The sequence below is a fragment of the Cetorhinus maximus genome, chromosome 19 (genome assembly GCF_964194155.1).
Source record: "Cetorhinus maximus chromosome 19, sCetMax3.hap1.1, whole genome shotgun sequence".
Taxonomy (NCBI): domain Eukaryota; kingdom Metazoa; phylum Chordata; class Chondrichthyes; order Lamniformes; family Cetorhinidae; genus Cetorhinus; species Cetorhinus maximus.
Genome location: NC_135897.1, coordinates 9,350,696 through 9,365,990, shown reverse-complemented (window position 1 = coordinate 9,365,990; position 15,295 = coordinate 9,350,696).

Genomic DNA, 15,295 nt, shown 5'->3' with positions numbered 1-15,295 from the left:
GGTGAAAATTAGTTTCCCACCTGAGGGAGATTTGGGATCTGAAAACCGGCCCAACTCCCCAATTCCATCAACACACGAACATATGAATTAGGAGCAGGGGTGGGCCATTCAACCCCTCGAGCCTGCCCTGTCATTCAATAAGATCATGGCTGACCTGATTATGGTCTCAACTCCACATTCCACCGCCTACCCCCGATAACCTTTGATAAGCAAGGGGGAAAATTCAGCCCTCGGTAGCATTTCCCGAAAGAATTTTTAAAAAAATTCTCAAACTGTCATGGTAGGACTTGAGCTCAGATTTTCTGGATTACTAGCCCAGTAAGATGACTAATACCCTGCTGTATCATTAATGAATTGATTTATTTAAAGTAAATGGTAGAGGAAAGAATGTTCCCCACACAGGTTAAGGTTCTTTGGCAAATCTCATTGTGAGCCATTTGCTGAATTTCCTTCCAGGCCTTCGATGTGGAAGTCATTCACTGTAAATCAGGCAGGTTCTACAATCTACTCTGTCAGATCACCACCCAGACTGAGAGAGAATAAACTTGATTTATACAGCTTCATAACCTCAGAGCACCCCAAAGCACTTTGCAGCCAATGAAATTTAGTCACTGTTGTAGTGTAGGAAATGCAGCAGGCAATTTGCACACAGCAAGTTCCCAGAAACTAACACGAGAAAATCACCAGGTAATCTTTTATTTAGTCCTATAGATTGGGGGATGAATATTGGCCAGGACACCAGGGAGAGCTCCCCTGCCCTTCTTTGAAATAGTGCCACGGAATCACTTCTTCTTTGGTTGTGTTGGTATCACTTGTGTCCACCCAAGAAGGTAAATGGGGTATTGATTTAACGTCTCATTTGAAAGATAGTGCCTCCGACTGCACAGCACTCCCTCGGTACTGCGATGAAGTGTCAGATTTTGTGTTCATGTGTCCGAATCGGAACTTGAGCCCACAACCTTCCAACGCAGAGATGAGGCTGCTAACTGTGAGCCACATAGTGTTTTAGGTGATTTGAGGCAGTGACCACCAGACATGTAGCTAGCCTAAGAACGATAGGAGTTATCAGGGAAAGGGGTTTTTTATCCTGCTGGTCTGGAGTACTTTCAGTTCCTAGAAGTCCAAGGCCAGAGCACCCAGCATTTGCAATGCATCTTGCTTTTTTAGTATCTTTTTAAAGAATCTTACAGCACAAAAGTAGACCATTCAGCCCATCTTACACGTCAGCTCCTAGAAAGAGCTATCAAATTAGTGTCAGTTCCCCACTCTTCCCTCATACCCATGTAAATCATTTCCTTTTCAAATAAATATCAAATTCCCAAGTCATATTGAGATCCTCCCCCCATTATTTTAAATAAGTCAATTAATTAGAGGTATGGTAAAGTGTTAGTTATGTTATGTGACCAATAATCCAAAGGTTTGGGCTAATAAGCCAATAAGAATAGATTTCAAGTCCGACAGTTTGAGATTTAAAAAATAAAACATTATCCTTTCACAGAAGGAAAGCTGATGTCTTTACCAGGTCTGGCATACATGTGATTCTGTCCAATAGCATTGAGGTTGATGACAAACTGCCTGTTGAAGTGGCTGAGCAAGCTATTCAGTTGCATCAAACTCGGTTCTAGGGTTGGACAATAAGTGACCAGCCTTGCCAGCTGATATCAAGTTCTTCCAGAATCTCAAAACTGTGGAATGAGAGCAGATGAGGCTCCATGCCAAGCATTGAACTGACCTCATTTGTATAATATTGATGGAGCTGTCGCTAAGAATCAGCTGCAAAAATTCCTGACTCCCTATCGCCAGATCAAAAGATCATGGGTTTAACTTTACTTATACGCTAAGGTTTTATTTTGACTGTCATTGTCTGCCCATTGGTGACTTCCTCTTCTCTCCTGTAATAAACTCAGAACAGAAATAAATCTCCTCCAGTAAATCAGTGGCTTATCCTGCCTTGTATTAAGCTCCACCTCCACCACTCTGTGGATCTCAGCCAGGGATCAACTCTGCTCTGTGCCCCTGCACCAAAGAGGAAAAGAAAATTGCATGTGGGGTTCCCTGCAGTGGGTTTGTGGTATTGTTAGATGAAGACAAGATCCAGCTCAGAGGTACTGCTCATGATGGTTGAACAGTTTCCCAACATGCTTCACACCATAGACTTGCAAAGACAGGTTCCGAGGTGAGGGATGAGGGGGGCTCAAATGCCCAGGAAAACTTATGGCAGAACCATAATCATCAGAGGAAGGGAAGAAAAATGTACAGAGGAAACAGAAAAAGAAGAAAGGGATATTCAAGAGTTTCTCAAGCCAATGATTCAGATTTTCTTGCCTTTCTTTTTAACTTCCTATCCCTGCGGCCATCTCCTATTGTACAACCCTCTGAGAACTGTGTCAAATCTGGCCTCTCATGTTTCTCCCACTCTCTTCTCTCCTTCCATCCCTACAGAGCCTAAGCTCTGGAATTCCCTCTTTAAATGCCTCCGCCTCTCTCACCTTAAAACCTGCCTTTTTGACAAAGCTTTTGTTCACCAGTCCAGGTATCTCCTCCCGTGACTTGGCATTAAATTTTGTCTGATTATCCCCCTGTGAAGCACTTTGGTTAATGTTTGGAATTCTCTTCCCCAGACAGCAGTGAAGGCCGGGTCATTAAACATATTCAAGGCTGAGTTAGACAGATTTTTGATCTACAAAGAGAGTCAAGGGTTATGGTGGCGCGGTGGGGGGGGTGGGGTGTGGGGGGGGAAGAAAATGGAGTTAAGGCCACAATCAGATCAGCCATGATCTTATTTACTGGCAGAGCATGATCGAGGGGCCGAGTGGCCTGTTCCTGCTCCTATTTCTTATGTTGGAATGTTATTTTTTACTACTTTTGAAGGTGCCATATAAATGCAGGTTGATTTGTTTTAACCGGCCTGACATTACACTGCAACTTAAGGCATGGCCGTCTTCCTGTCAAGGACAACTCCGTGTTTTAGCAGCCAAGTGCCAGTCACGTGATGCATGAACTCCGAGTATAACCGGCTGTGTCACCCACAGCATGCCCTACACCCTCCATAAGATGTGATTACCACGGTTGAGGAACACTCGAGAGGGAGAGCTGGCAGCTGTTTGGATGTTCGGCAGCCTCGCATGGCTGCCTGCGAGAGTGGGGGACGTATTATCTGCTAGGCCCGGGACCACCTCTGATGAACAAAATTACGGAGCGCAAATATTCATGATACACGAGGCCCCCTCCATGTTTATCAGGTTAGGGCACTGTATTTTGATGTCAATAAGCAATTTTTCTTGCCTGGTCTCCTGCCTGACCCTTTTAATCCATCAATATATTATTAGAGATAAAGTTTGTGGAGGCCTGCTGCAGTCAGAAGATAAATGGCAGTTCTGAAGTCACGCATTAAAGACTAGATTAAGGCCTCATGACTGTGCCTTCAGTGCTCATCTGCCAGCCTCTGTCCAACCTATCAGACAAAGTGACAAGAAAGAAAAATAATGAACTAGGGCAAAAAAAAAGCAAAGGGATTTTTTTTAACACACAAAACTACATCAGTTTTCAGTCAGGATTAAGCTTTAGAGGCAAAAAGAGAGAGAGGCAGGAAATTTTTCTTCAGAACGTTATATTGATTAAAATGTGAAGGCAAGTTTCCTTTTGTATATTCCGCGCAACAGTTTTGTGATGAAGCTTCGCTGGTTAACCCTTTCAGAACCATTTTCCACCCTCTGTGTCGTTCCAATCACAATACCTACACCATACAATCAAATCCACACATTATTTATTGAGTCCATGTGGTGAAAAGTCCAGCCCTGGCTTTTATTTTAAAGATTTTCTTTTCAGGTTTTCTTTGCCCATCTCTTGAATGGGCAACACCCACCACCACGTCCCCTCAAACTCGCACCCCAGCTCCTCACTGTGGAAGGGCCCAGATAGCCCTCAAGCGTCTCGCTCAATTGCCCGCTTCCCAAACCCAACTGCAAGCATTAGATATTGGCGGGATATTCAGCTGTGGGGGCATCACAATTACACCTGACTCCCTCCTTACGTGATATCTATACGTGCATTCAACCTTATCATCAGGGGGATTACTGAATAATGATCAGGGAATGACAATTCCCCGTGTACACCCCTCACCCCATACCTTACATCTCTCATTGGGATGCTGAGGCTAAACATAACTTTCTGACTAATGTTGTGACTGAGCTCACCTATCAGGATTACACTGGGATGTGTCTATGTTTCCTGAGAGCGGGTGGGTGGGGGTCGGTAATTTGAACTTGCATCATTGAAAGTGAATCAGCTGTCTATTTTACCCCAGTCCATTTTTCTTTTCTATTAACAGCAATTGGCTATGAGTTTATTTTTCTGGGTGATAAAAGCTCAGATCACCCCCTCTGCCCTGCCCCGCCATGTCCCGCCCTTCCCCCTTCTGCCCTGCCACTGCCCCTGATACCAAGGTGCTGAGGGGACAGTTGGACAAAACTGGTTGGGGTTTGTGCCAAGTGTGAAATTTGCCTCGATAGACGAACTGCCAAGAGCAGTAGGCAAAGAACGTTAGGTCCCATTAGCTGATTGTACAAGGACTAGGGGCCACAGGTTTAAAGTTTTGGATAAGAGTTGCTGCAGGGAATGTGAGGAAGAACTTTTTTTAATGCAGCATGTGGTAATGACCTGGAAGTCACTGCCTATGAGAAGTGGTGATGATCGATGATTTCAAAAGCAAATTGAATGGGTAATTGTGAGAAACAAACTTGCAATCTACAGTGACCGAGTGGGAGGATGGGACCGACTGGATTGCTCAACAGAGAGCAAGCATGGATTCAATGGGATGAATGGCCTCTTTCTGTGCTGTATTAACTTTATGGCTCTATGACTGTAGTTGACAAACCATCAGTGACCAGGCACAAATCCCAACTAGTCTGCTCAAATTATTGGATAACTGATTTGCTTTTAATACAAAATAAATCTTTGATTTATTAATGCCAACTCTACTTCTCCTTCTGATAGGGGACGACTCTGTTTGAGCTGCAGGCATTTTCAATTTCCTTCTCCTACTGCAGAAGAGAATGATGCTGTATGTGTACAGATGGACACTGAACGTCTGTCTGGGTGACCATTGATTGTATTGTTAAAGATGAGTCCACGGGGAAACCCTATCCCTTAACCAAGTTTCAGCAGACATTTGAAGGAGTAATTTGACAAGGAAGTATTCAATGAACGGCATGACACTAGGAAGTTCTGAGGAACAAAGGGCCCTTGGTGTGTGTGTCCATAGATCTCTGAAGGCAGAGGAACATGTTAGTGGGGTGGTGAAAAAGGCATATGAGACATTTGCCTTTATTAATCAAGGCATAGATTACAAAAGTAGGGAGGTCACGCTGGAGTTGCATAGAACCTTGGTGAGGCCACAGCTGGAGTACTGTGTGCAGTTCTGGTCGCCACATTATAGGAAGGATGTGATTGCACTGGAGGGGTGCAGGGGAGATTCACCAGGATGTTGCCTGGGATGAAGCATTTAAGTTATGAAGAGAGGTCGGATAGACTTGGGTTGTTTTCGTTGGAGCAGAGAAGATTGAGGGGCGACCTGATCGAGGTGTACAAGATTATGAGGGGTATGGACAGGGTGGATAGGGAGCAGCTGTTCCCCTTAGTTGAAGGGTCAGTCACGAGGGGACACAAGTTCAAGGTGAGGGGCAGGAGGTTTAGGGGGTATGTGAGGAAAATCTTTTTTACCCAGAGGGTGGTGACGGTCTGGAATGCGCTGCCTGGGAGGGTGGTGGAGGCGGGTTGCCTCACATCCTTTAAAAAGTACTTGGATGAGCATTTGGCACATCATAACATTCAAGGCTATGGGTTAAGTGCTGGTAAATGGGATTAGGTAGGTAGGTCATGTGCCGGTGCAGACTCGATGGGCCGAACGGCCTCTTCTACACTCTGTGATACTGTGATTCTGTGATTACTCGTGGAATATATATTGATTATATATTATATATTATATATATTATTACATAATGTGCAATGTTGTAGGGAGTTGGATACTATTCAGTAGGTCTTAATGAAGTTTTCATAGTCTTAAGTAGGTTACCTGTATGTATTTATTAAATACAAGAACCATGTACATATCTACAGTAAAGGCCTCAAGCTAGGAGCTGTCTCCATGCTTGTTTGTGCACACATCTCTATCCAAAGCAAGACTGACCCCCTGGGTACAGGTCATGTGTTCCGTTACAACATTGCGTGGGTAGTACTGTACTCACTGTCCCATGTTAACACTATATGCGGCAGACCATTATACTACATCTCCCCATCAAGTCTTTATCCAGTGTATTTCAAGCTATTCTAGTTTACCCTGTGTATTTACATGGTTATTACTAACCATCTCTCCCCTTCAAGTCTCTGAGTTCACAGGTTCAGGTGGTCTGGAAGCTTTATAGCCCTTCCATATCTCTGTCGTACTACTGTTGGAAGAGTAGTAGGCTCTGTCACTGCAGGTAAACTCTGTCGATTTGGAGATTGTTCTGGTATCTGGGTATCTTTTCATCCTCTTATTCCATTCTTTGTCGATTCTGCAGTTCTGGTTATAGGTGGTTGTTGATTGATCCTGTTTTTTCCAGGGTGGATGAACGCTGTGTTTGTCCCTATAACATTTTTTCTTCTTTTGTGGTGTGGCTCCCTGTGACGCATATGGAAGTTCACGTTTCAACAATGGAACCTTCATCCCCACAGGTTTCACAATTTTAGTCGAATATTTTGTTTACTTTTTTCTTTTCCAGTTGTTTTTGAGATTATGAATTTTTTCATTCAGCTCAGCAACAACTCTAGTAAGTTGAATTGTTTTTGTTTCAGTTCTCTGCGGAACTCTTACTTAAGTTTAACAACTTCACCTGGGCATTCAGTCCTGTTCAGAATCTTCCTTCCACATTCACTGACTGCTCCTTAGACTCTTTCAATTCACTCGTTAGATCTTCAGTCTGTTCTGAAGAATTCACCTCTGCTTTTAAAATCTGGATTTGCTCTTCCATACTGCACCTCTCATCCTTCATGTTGTTCAGATTGGACCGAAGTTCAAGAAGTTCATGGTTGTTAATTCTGCTTCCACACAACTGTACTGATTCCTCAGCAATTCCTTCTCCTGTTCCCAACATTTTGCGCGATGCTTACTAGAAACTTCTGATGCTTGAAGTTCATCAAGTTTTAATTGAAGATCCATTTTTGTTGAATTTGTTTCTACAAGTTCATAATTTAAATGTTTCAAGCCCTCTTTCAAGTATTCTACTTCCTGTGAGCGACGTTCCAGTGTTCTCATTAGTTCTTATTTTTCTTTATCAAAGGCATATTTTTTTTTGTTCTTTCTAGGCCAGCATTTATTGCCCATCCCTAACTGCCCCTTGGGAAGGTGGTGGTGAGCCACCTTCTGAAACCGCTGCAGTCCCTATGGTGTAGGTACACCCACAGTGCTGTTAGGAAGGGAGCTCCAGGATTTTGACCCAGCGACAGTGAAGGAATGGCGATATATTTCCAAGTCAGGATGGTGAGTGGCTTAGAGAGGAACTTGCAGGTGGTGGTGTTCCCATGTGCCTGCTGCCCTTGTCCTTCTAGGTGGTAGAGGTCACGGATTTGGAAGGTGCTGTCAAAGGAGCTTTGGTGAGTTACTGCAATGCATCTTGTAGATGGTACACACTGCTGCTACTGTGCGTCGGTGGTGGAGGGAGTGGATGTTGGAGTTGGTGGATGAGGTGCCAATCAAGTGGGCTGCTTTGTCCTGGAAGCTGTTCAGCTTCTTGAGTGCTGATGGAGATGCACTCACCCAGGCAAGTGGAGAATATTCCATCACACTCTTATCTTGTGTCTTGTAGATGGTGGACAGGCTTTGGGGAGACAGGAGGTGAGTTAGTCTCCACAGAATTCCAGCCTCTGACCTGAAGTTAATTCTCTACGCTGATCAGATTTTTCCTTGGCAGAGTATAATTCCTCTGTGCTGTTGTTCAAGTTCGCATTCTGTAATTGGGCGTCTGCTAATTGTTTTTGAGACTACTCATGCTCTTTTTTGAGAACTTCTGCCCTCTCTTGTCATTCTAAATTCTTGATTTTCACCTCTTCCTGTATCTCCATGGAAATGTAATGTTTTTCTAAGTTTTCTTCCAAATGTCCAACTATTTTCTTCAGCTCTGTGGTCTCATTCTTGTACCTCCGTGACACTAAAAAAAATTGTTTGTTCAGATCTTGAACAGTTTGGTTCATTGAGGACTTTAGTGTCTCATGCGGTTCCAAGGGTTTATACTTAGCTTGAATCTTGAGTTTCAAATTTTCCAATTCAGTTCTGATATGAACATTTTCCAACCTTATTTCATTTTCCTTGGGCAGGATTTGTTTATTTTGGGTTTCATCAGATGGTTTTCCATAATCTACAGCGAGCTGCTCCCTCTACACTGACACCTGCTGTTGCAGTTCAGGTAATGTGTCAGGATTGCCAAACAGATGTATTTTTGAGACTTCTGGAAAGTTCCCTGCCTCTCTGATGCCCTCGTGTGGTTTACCCGAGTATTGTATTTTTCTCTTTTGGTGCTTTACTGGGGGTTTTCAGTGCCTCTTTTTAAGCTCCGTGCACTGCACAACTTAAAAATTAAAATATTAATCAAAGGCTTTTAATATTTCATCAAAGCTGGTTGAGGAATCATCAATGCACTGTGTTAGGATTACTTCATCATCAAGTTCACCAAATGAGCATAAAAAGGTATTAACCTAGACTTTTTCTGACTGATTACTTAGACCTGGTGTACTCTGGCAGTTTAAAAAATCTTTTCTCCGGGACACCCAATTTTCCATTAGGTTTGGCCATTGAATGAGTCCAAACTGATCTGATAAGTTGGACTTTTGATCCGTGGTTAAAAATGGTTGAAATGTATTGTGAGGGAATAAGACCTCACACTGTATATTTTTATAAAATAGATGTAGATATCCTCATAGCTATTTCTAAAAGTTCAAAAGCTGAACAAAGATCCTTATATGACTGATCTTATGTCTGTCTGTGACCCCTGAACAAAAGGAGCTGCCTGGCAGTGTCAAGGAAACTCAAACCTTGTTATCACTGGGGATCCACTAACGACTCCTATGGGCTGCACATTCAAAGAGAGCTATGCAAATCTGTATTTCATAACCCAGGCTGACCAACAGGAGTCTGCTCATCTGCTAAGACAAAGGACCCTGTTCAATTCTTAATGGTTGAGATATTTAATAATCTTGGGGACCCAGACAAGGGATACACATCCTTTGGCAAAGACAGAGTTGGGGAGCTGGAAGTCATGTAGCATGGGCCTCTGGCTTATGGAACCAGTAATATTGCCTTGCTGAACAGCAAAGCTCAATTTGCTGTTTACTATCTAACTGGCAGCCTTACAGAAAAGGATATCTGCCCAGGTTGGACACATAGCCCCATCTACACTGCTTTTGCTAGAAATTTTGTACCATCATCAACAAGACTGATTCATCTCTGCATTCCTATCTCATTGTGTGAAGAGAACATCACTAGAAAAGGGAGTTATAGAGCATTGGTTTTCAACCCGCCGACCTCCGTGATGGAATATCTCACTGGACTTTAATTCTGGACTCTGGGACCCATGTGAACTAATATTTATTTTCTCTGTAGTCTCTGGAGTCTCTGTACTGTAAATTCTTCTTTCCTCTATCCCTTTCTTTACTGTCTGAGTATGGAGGCGACATTGTGGACCTCCTCCTGTGTTTTGAGTGTGTGCAAATAAATTAACCCTTTGAGTTCATCCTGTCTCAAGTTTGCTGTGGGGTCATTACTAGAAAATCGGATCACACAAAAACCAAAGGGTTGGGGAAATACGCTGCCGCTTATAAAAAGAGGAAGCAATCAAAACATGTTTTTGTTTATGGACGGGTGGTGAGAGGAGAAATTAATGCTGTTTAAATTTACCCCCTATCCTGAACGTAACAAAAATTGGGAGCTCAAGTCCGGGATCAACCATTTGAATTTGCCAGAGCCCAAGTATGTCATGAACCGAGTCTGATATAAAAGAGCGAATTGGAAACCAAAAGGAAAAACCCAGTGGCCAGAACAAATTTTAAATCACAGTAGCTAGCCAGCGCAAATTCCTTTCTCCCTAACGCTAAGAAGATGGCAACTTTCAATGTCCAGATCAAGCAAGTGGGTCAAACAAGGAGATCTAAACAGTGAAACATGAGCATCCCTTAGTGCAGAGCAACTGAGAGCTGGAGCTAGGGGGTTACAATAAAAGTTATCCAGTTAAGTGACGAGAAGTAAAGTGATCCAGTTTGTTGGAAGAACATTTGGATCTCACATAGCTGATAAAACAGACAGATGAAGGGTTCAACCGTGACTCTGAATCCGCTCCCCTGGCTGAATTCGAGCTGGAAATGCTCAAAATGCAGCTAGAATTCAAGGCGAGGGAAAGAGTGGCTCAGGAGAGGGAACAGGAAAGGGAAGCGGAATTCCAGCGCCGAAATTGGAAATGAAGCGAGCAGCTCAAAGGGAGGGAGAGACTAGACAGCTGGAAGCTGTGAGGGAAAACCTCTCTGTACCCAGTTTGCACCCTCTATCTGCCTACCCCAGAACCACTCTCTGAGGCCCTTAAGTACGCTAGATTTATTCCCAAATTCAAAAAGAATCATGTGGAGTCATTTTTTGCCACTTTTGAGAAAGTAGCAGGACAGCTAAACGGCCATCAGGTATCTGGGCATTTTTCAGTTCAAGGGTAGCTGTCAGGGAGAGCCCAAGAGCTCAACGCCATGCTGACTCCTGATGTATCCATGAATTATGAGCAGACCAAGGCTGACATCCTAAGCGCCTATGAGTTAGTCCCAGAGACATATAGCCAGCAATTCCAAAACGCTCGCTGGAAACCCACACAAATCTACATCGAGTTCGAATGGCTGAAGCAAATCGACCAATGGGTAAGGGCCTTAAGAATTGCATGCACCTATGAGGGGTTGCATGAGTTGGCATTATTTGAGAAATTCAAAGATTGCTTACCCCTCAACCTGCACTTATGGGAGCAGAGCCAGGAACGGGGCAGCCACAGAAAACAGCTATGATCTCCCCCATAGGCCTTTCCAAACCATCCCCATGAACATTGGAAAGATATGCAGGGTAACCTAGATAGGAACGGCCCCCCCACCCAGAAACAAAAACACAAAGGAGGATGTGAGAAGCCCCCCCTGCAGCCCAAAAGGAGGCCGGTGTGTTCCTATCACAATAAAATAGGCTATTCCAGGCCTGAGCACTGGAGATTGTCAGGGAAGCACATTGGTCTAATAGGGCTCCATATGAGTGGTGCCCCGAAGGACACCCCAATGGGCAGCGCAGCAGAGAAGGCAGAGGCACACTGCCAAAACTTACTCTTGGTGGGCATGGCACTATGTGTACCCGAGCTGGACTAACTCCCAGAGAGCTTGCAGATTTTGTCCTTTCAAGAACAATGTCCCCATGCCCATCCCAGGATGTGAGCAAGTCTGTTGTACTCCACCGAGACACTAGGGCCACTCAGTCCCTGATGTTGGAGGGAAATCTAAACCTAGTCCACCAAGTTCCCCTTGAAGGCCAAAGCCCTGATCGGTGCAGTGGGAGGAGGATCCATGTTTTCACCCCCTCCATCGGGTCCACCTTGAGTGTGACCTTGTTTCAGGCCCTGTCACAGTAGAAATTGTCCCCGAACTACCGGTAACAGGAATTGATTTTCTCCACAGAAACGATCTGGCTGGCAGAAAAGTGTTAACCAGCAAAACAAAAGAGACCAACATCATCCGGCAGTAGTGTGCAAGAGAGCAATTAGCTGGCAGAGGCCCAAAAGGGTGAAATAACATTCATAAACACTGAGCGAGGGCTGGTCGAATGTTGCAATGCCATAGTCAGGCCAGTAAAGTTTAACAAGGAAACAGCCCCAAAGATTATCCCCAAATTAAACAGGGACCAGAGAAGTCCTAGAGCAGGGAAAGAGATAATGAGGGACATGCCCCACATAGTGGAAGAGCCTGAAGGAAGGCAAGCTGTTAAACCAGGAAAGACAAAGGTTAAGGGATTGCTGTGAGTATGGCTGGCAGAAATCTTCTTTCCGATATTAAATAGGGACAACGGGAGTTGTCAAACCAATGAGCAGATAGGGAGTGAGATGCCTACCCCAGTTGAAAAGCCACAAGGTATTGTAGCCAGAGCAGCACCTCCACTTGAGGGCAGTGGTGTTCCGGAGACATGGAACAAGTTAGGAGACTGCCCACTCCCAAGCCACAGGCTGTGGCTAAGAAGCCATTGATTGGCCTGGCTGGCAGCTATATGGCGGATATAAATGGGGACCAGGTAAGTTTCCAAATTGGCCCAAAAAGTGTGAGGATGATGCCTCACTTAGTTGAAAAGCCACCAGCAGGTATAGCGAGGCTGACCATCCGCCAGAGGGCAGTAGTGTTTTGAAAAACATGGAACCGACTACCTAACTGACCAGCAGAGATATTGCAACCAGATTGGATCCCATACCCACCCACTTTAGTGCAGAATCATGAGGTAAACTGAGAGGGCTTCCCAATGCATTTAAAATGATCTGTAACAACCCACCAGGCTACAGCACTGTAGCTCTACCTAGCATGGATGCCGCAGAGGGGCCCTTACCGAAGGCAGTCTTTCCATCATCTGGGCCCAGAAAGTTCAGGAGCAGATTGCCCGCCTGTTGCCATGCCAACCCATAGCACCTAGCAACAGTAACTGGAACATCCCAGTGGTGCTAGCGCCCGAGCCGGGCACTAAACCGGAATCCCCGAAAGAGGCCAAAGTCCCTGTAAAGCACACCAATCTCCTGACAATCAGTCTAACTCCAGTCCCTGGGCTTGAGCAACTGAACCCACAGGTTACTAAGGTGGACAGGGAGGAGCTAAGCTGGACCAGATAGCCCCGAGCAGCTTGACCATTATACACCCTGTGTGTGCTAACCACACTGTAAAACCCCCAGATCCTTTAGAGGACACTTAATCAGGAGTTGGACAGGCAGAGTTCTGAAACCAATGGTTTTGCTTATGCCTGATCCCCTACACAGGGAAATTCAGAATTCCAACCCCAACTAGAATTCTCCATAAAGACAGATTTGAAACTTCCAAGGTCACCTATTCATTCCCACATCCCAGGACAGGACAATGACCTTGCTGAGGCACTAACCCAGACTGAAACCAAAAGAAGATGCAGCGGGGAACTGCCAGTGCCCGCCTAGCTGTAAATCTGACATGCCAGTGTGAATGAGAAAATGAATGCACACTGCTTTATCTCCTGTTTTCCCTTCATAAAACCATGTTAAAAAATAGAAATTGAATTCATTTTTTTTCTCCAAGGCCGTGAGGACTGTGAGGAGACTAAAACCTCACACTATACATTTTTATAAAATAAAAAATAGATATCCTCATGGCTATTTCTAAAGTTTTAAAAACTGAACAAAGATCCTTAAAATAGCTGAATCTATGTCTATCGGTGACCCCCTGAACAAAAGGAGCTGCTTGGCAGTATTGCAGAAACTCGTACACCGTTATCTCTGGGGAGCTACTAATGATCCCCTGTGGGCTGCACAGACCAAATTCAAAGAGAGCTATACAAAGGCCATCTACATTTCATAACCCAGGCTGGCCAACAGGGGTCTGCTCGTCTGCAAAGTAACCTTCCTTTCAGTTCTTAATGGTTGAGACATTTAGCAATCTCGGGGACCCAGACGAGGGATACACACCCCTTGTCAAAGGCAGTGTGGAGAAGTGGGAGTCATGTCACATGGTCATTTGGCTTGTGTAATATTGCCTTGCTGAACTGCAAAGTTCAGTTTCCTGTTTACCATCTAACTGGCAGCCTCGCAGAAAAGGGTCTCTGCCCAGGTTGACCACCCGGCCCCCATCTATACTGTTTCTGCTGGAAATTCTGTGCCATTGCCTACAAAGCTGATTTATCTCTGCATGCCTATCTCATTGTGTGAAGTCAAATCACTGGATAAGTGAATTATACAGCATCGGTTTGCAGCCCACCAACCTCAATGAAGGAATACCTCACTGGACTTTGATTCTGGACTCTGAGCCAATATTTATTTTCTCTGTAGTCTCTGCACTGTAAGTCCTTCTTTTCTCTACCCCTCCCTTTACTGTCTGAGTGTGGAGGCGACATTGCAGCCCTCCTCCCGTGTTTTGAATGTGTGCAAATAAACTAACCCTTTGAGTTCATCCTATCTCAAGTTTGCCATGGGGCTATTACCAAACCCGAGGGGTAGGGGAAATACACCACTGCTTATAAAGAGGGGAACAAATTAAAACACCTTTCTTTTTATAGATGGGAGGTGAGAAGTTAGTGCTGTTTAAATTAACCGCCCCCCTCCCGTCCATAACAGGAGGCTGAGCTTTAAGAAGTTGCTGAAATTCAAGATGACACTGTCGTTCATTTGAGGACCAAGGGTTTTCCCCACACTTGCCACTGTTGGTGGGCTCTGGCTGTACTGGCGTTCGCACTCAGCCTGGAAAAGAATTGGGTGGAATTTTCTGAGCCTGCGGGCGGCGGGCGTGTTGGTGACATGCGCGGAAAATATGGCGCGACCTGCTTCACGGCGGCGTGAAGGCGGGTCACGATCGTCCACTCAGCCCGCCGACGGAGGGCCGTGTTTCCCGCCATCGGTTGGCGAGGTGCTAATTGTGATACATTAGCGTATAATTAAAGGGCCATCCCGCCAGGGTCTGTGAACCCCACCGTGTCGTCCGTCCACATCCGCGGGACAGCAACGCCGACGTGTCTCACAACAACATGCACTTGGCGGCCTTCACTCTGGGGGAATTGAGGTGGGTGAGCAGCAGCGTTCTCCATGGCTCGCCCATTGTTTACAGGCCTCAGGGGCACCGGGGGGCGGTGGTGGGGGCAACTGATGCCTGGTCTTGGAGGTGACTGCTGTGCGTTTCCGAGGGCAAGTGCTGGCCAGCCTCGGAGGCAACTGTTGTCAGTGGGGGAGGTGGGGGGTTCACATGCTGCCCTGGTGCCCGCACACCAGCAATCGAGGTGGGAGGGAGGGGAAGGGAGGGCAGTGGCCACACATTAGGGACACTGTATAAACTGACCATGTCTCTGCAACTGAGACAGATCAGGCGCAGCCACAGTGATATGACTGGGGTCAGGCTCCTAGCCTGCCCGTCCATGCAAGCAACACGGAGGCACCAAGCACTCAATCCCTTACCCCTCGCCCTTCCCACCCCCTGGCACAGACTTCGAGTCCACCACCACTTTATTGGACCGTGGAGCAGTTGGACTGCACACGTTGTACAATCT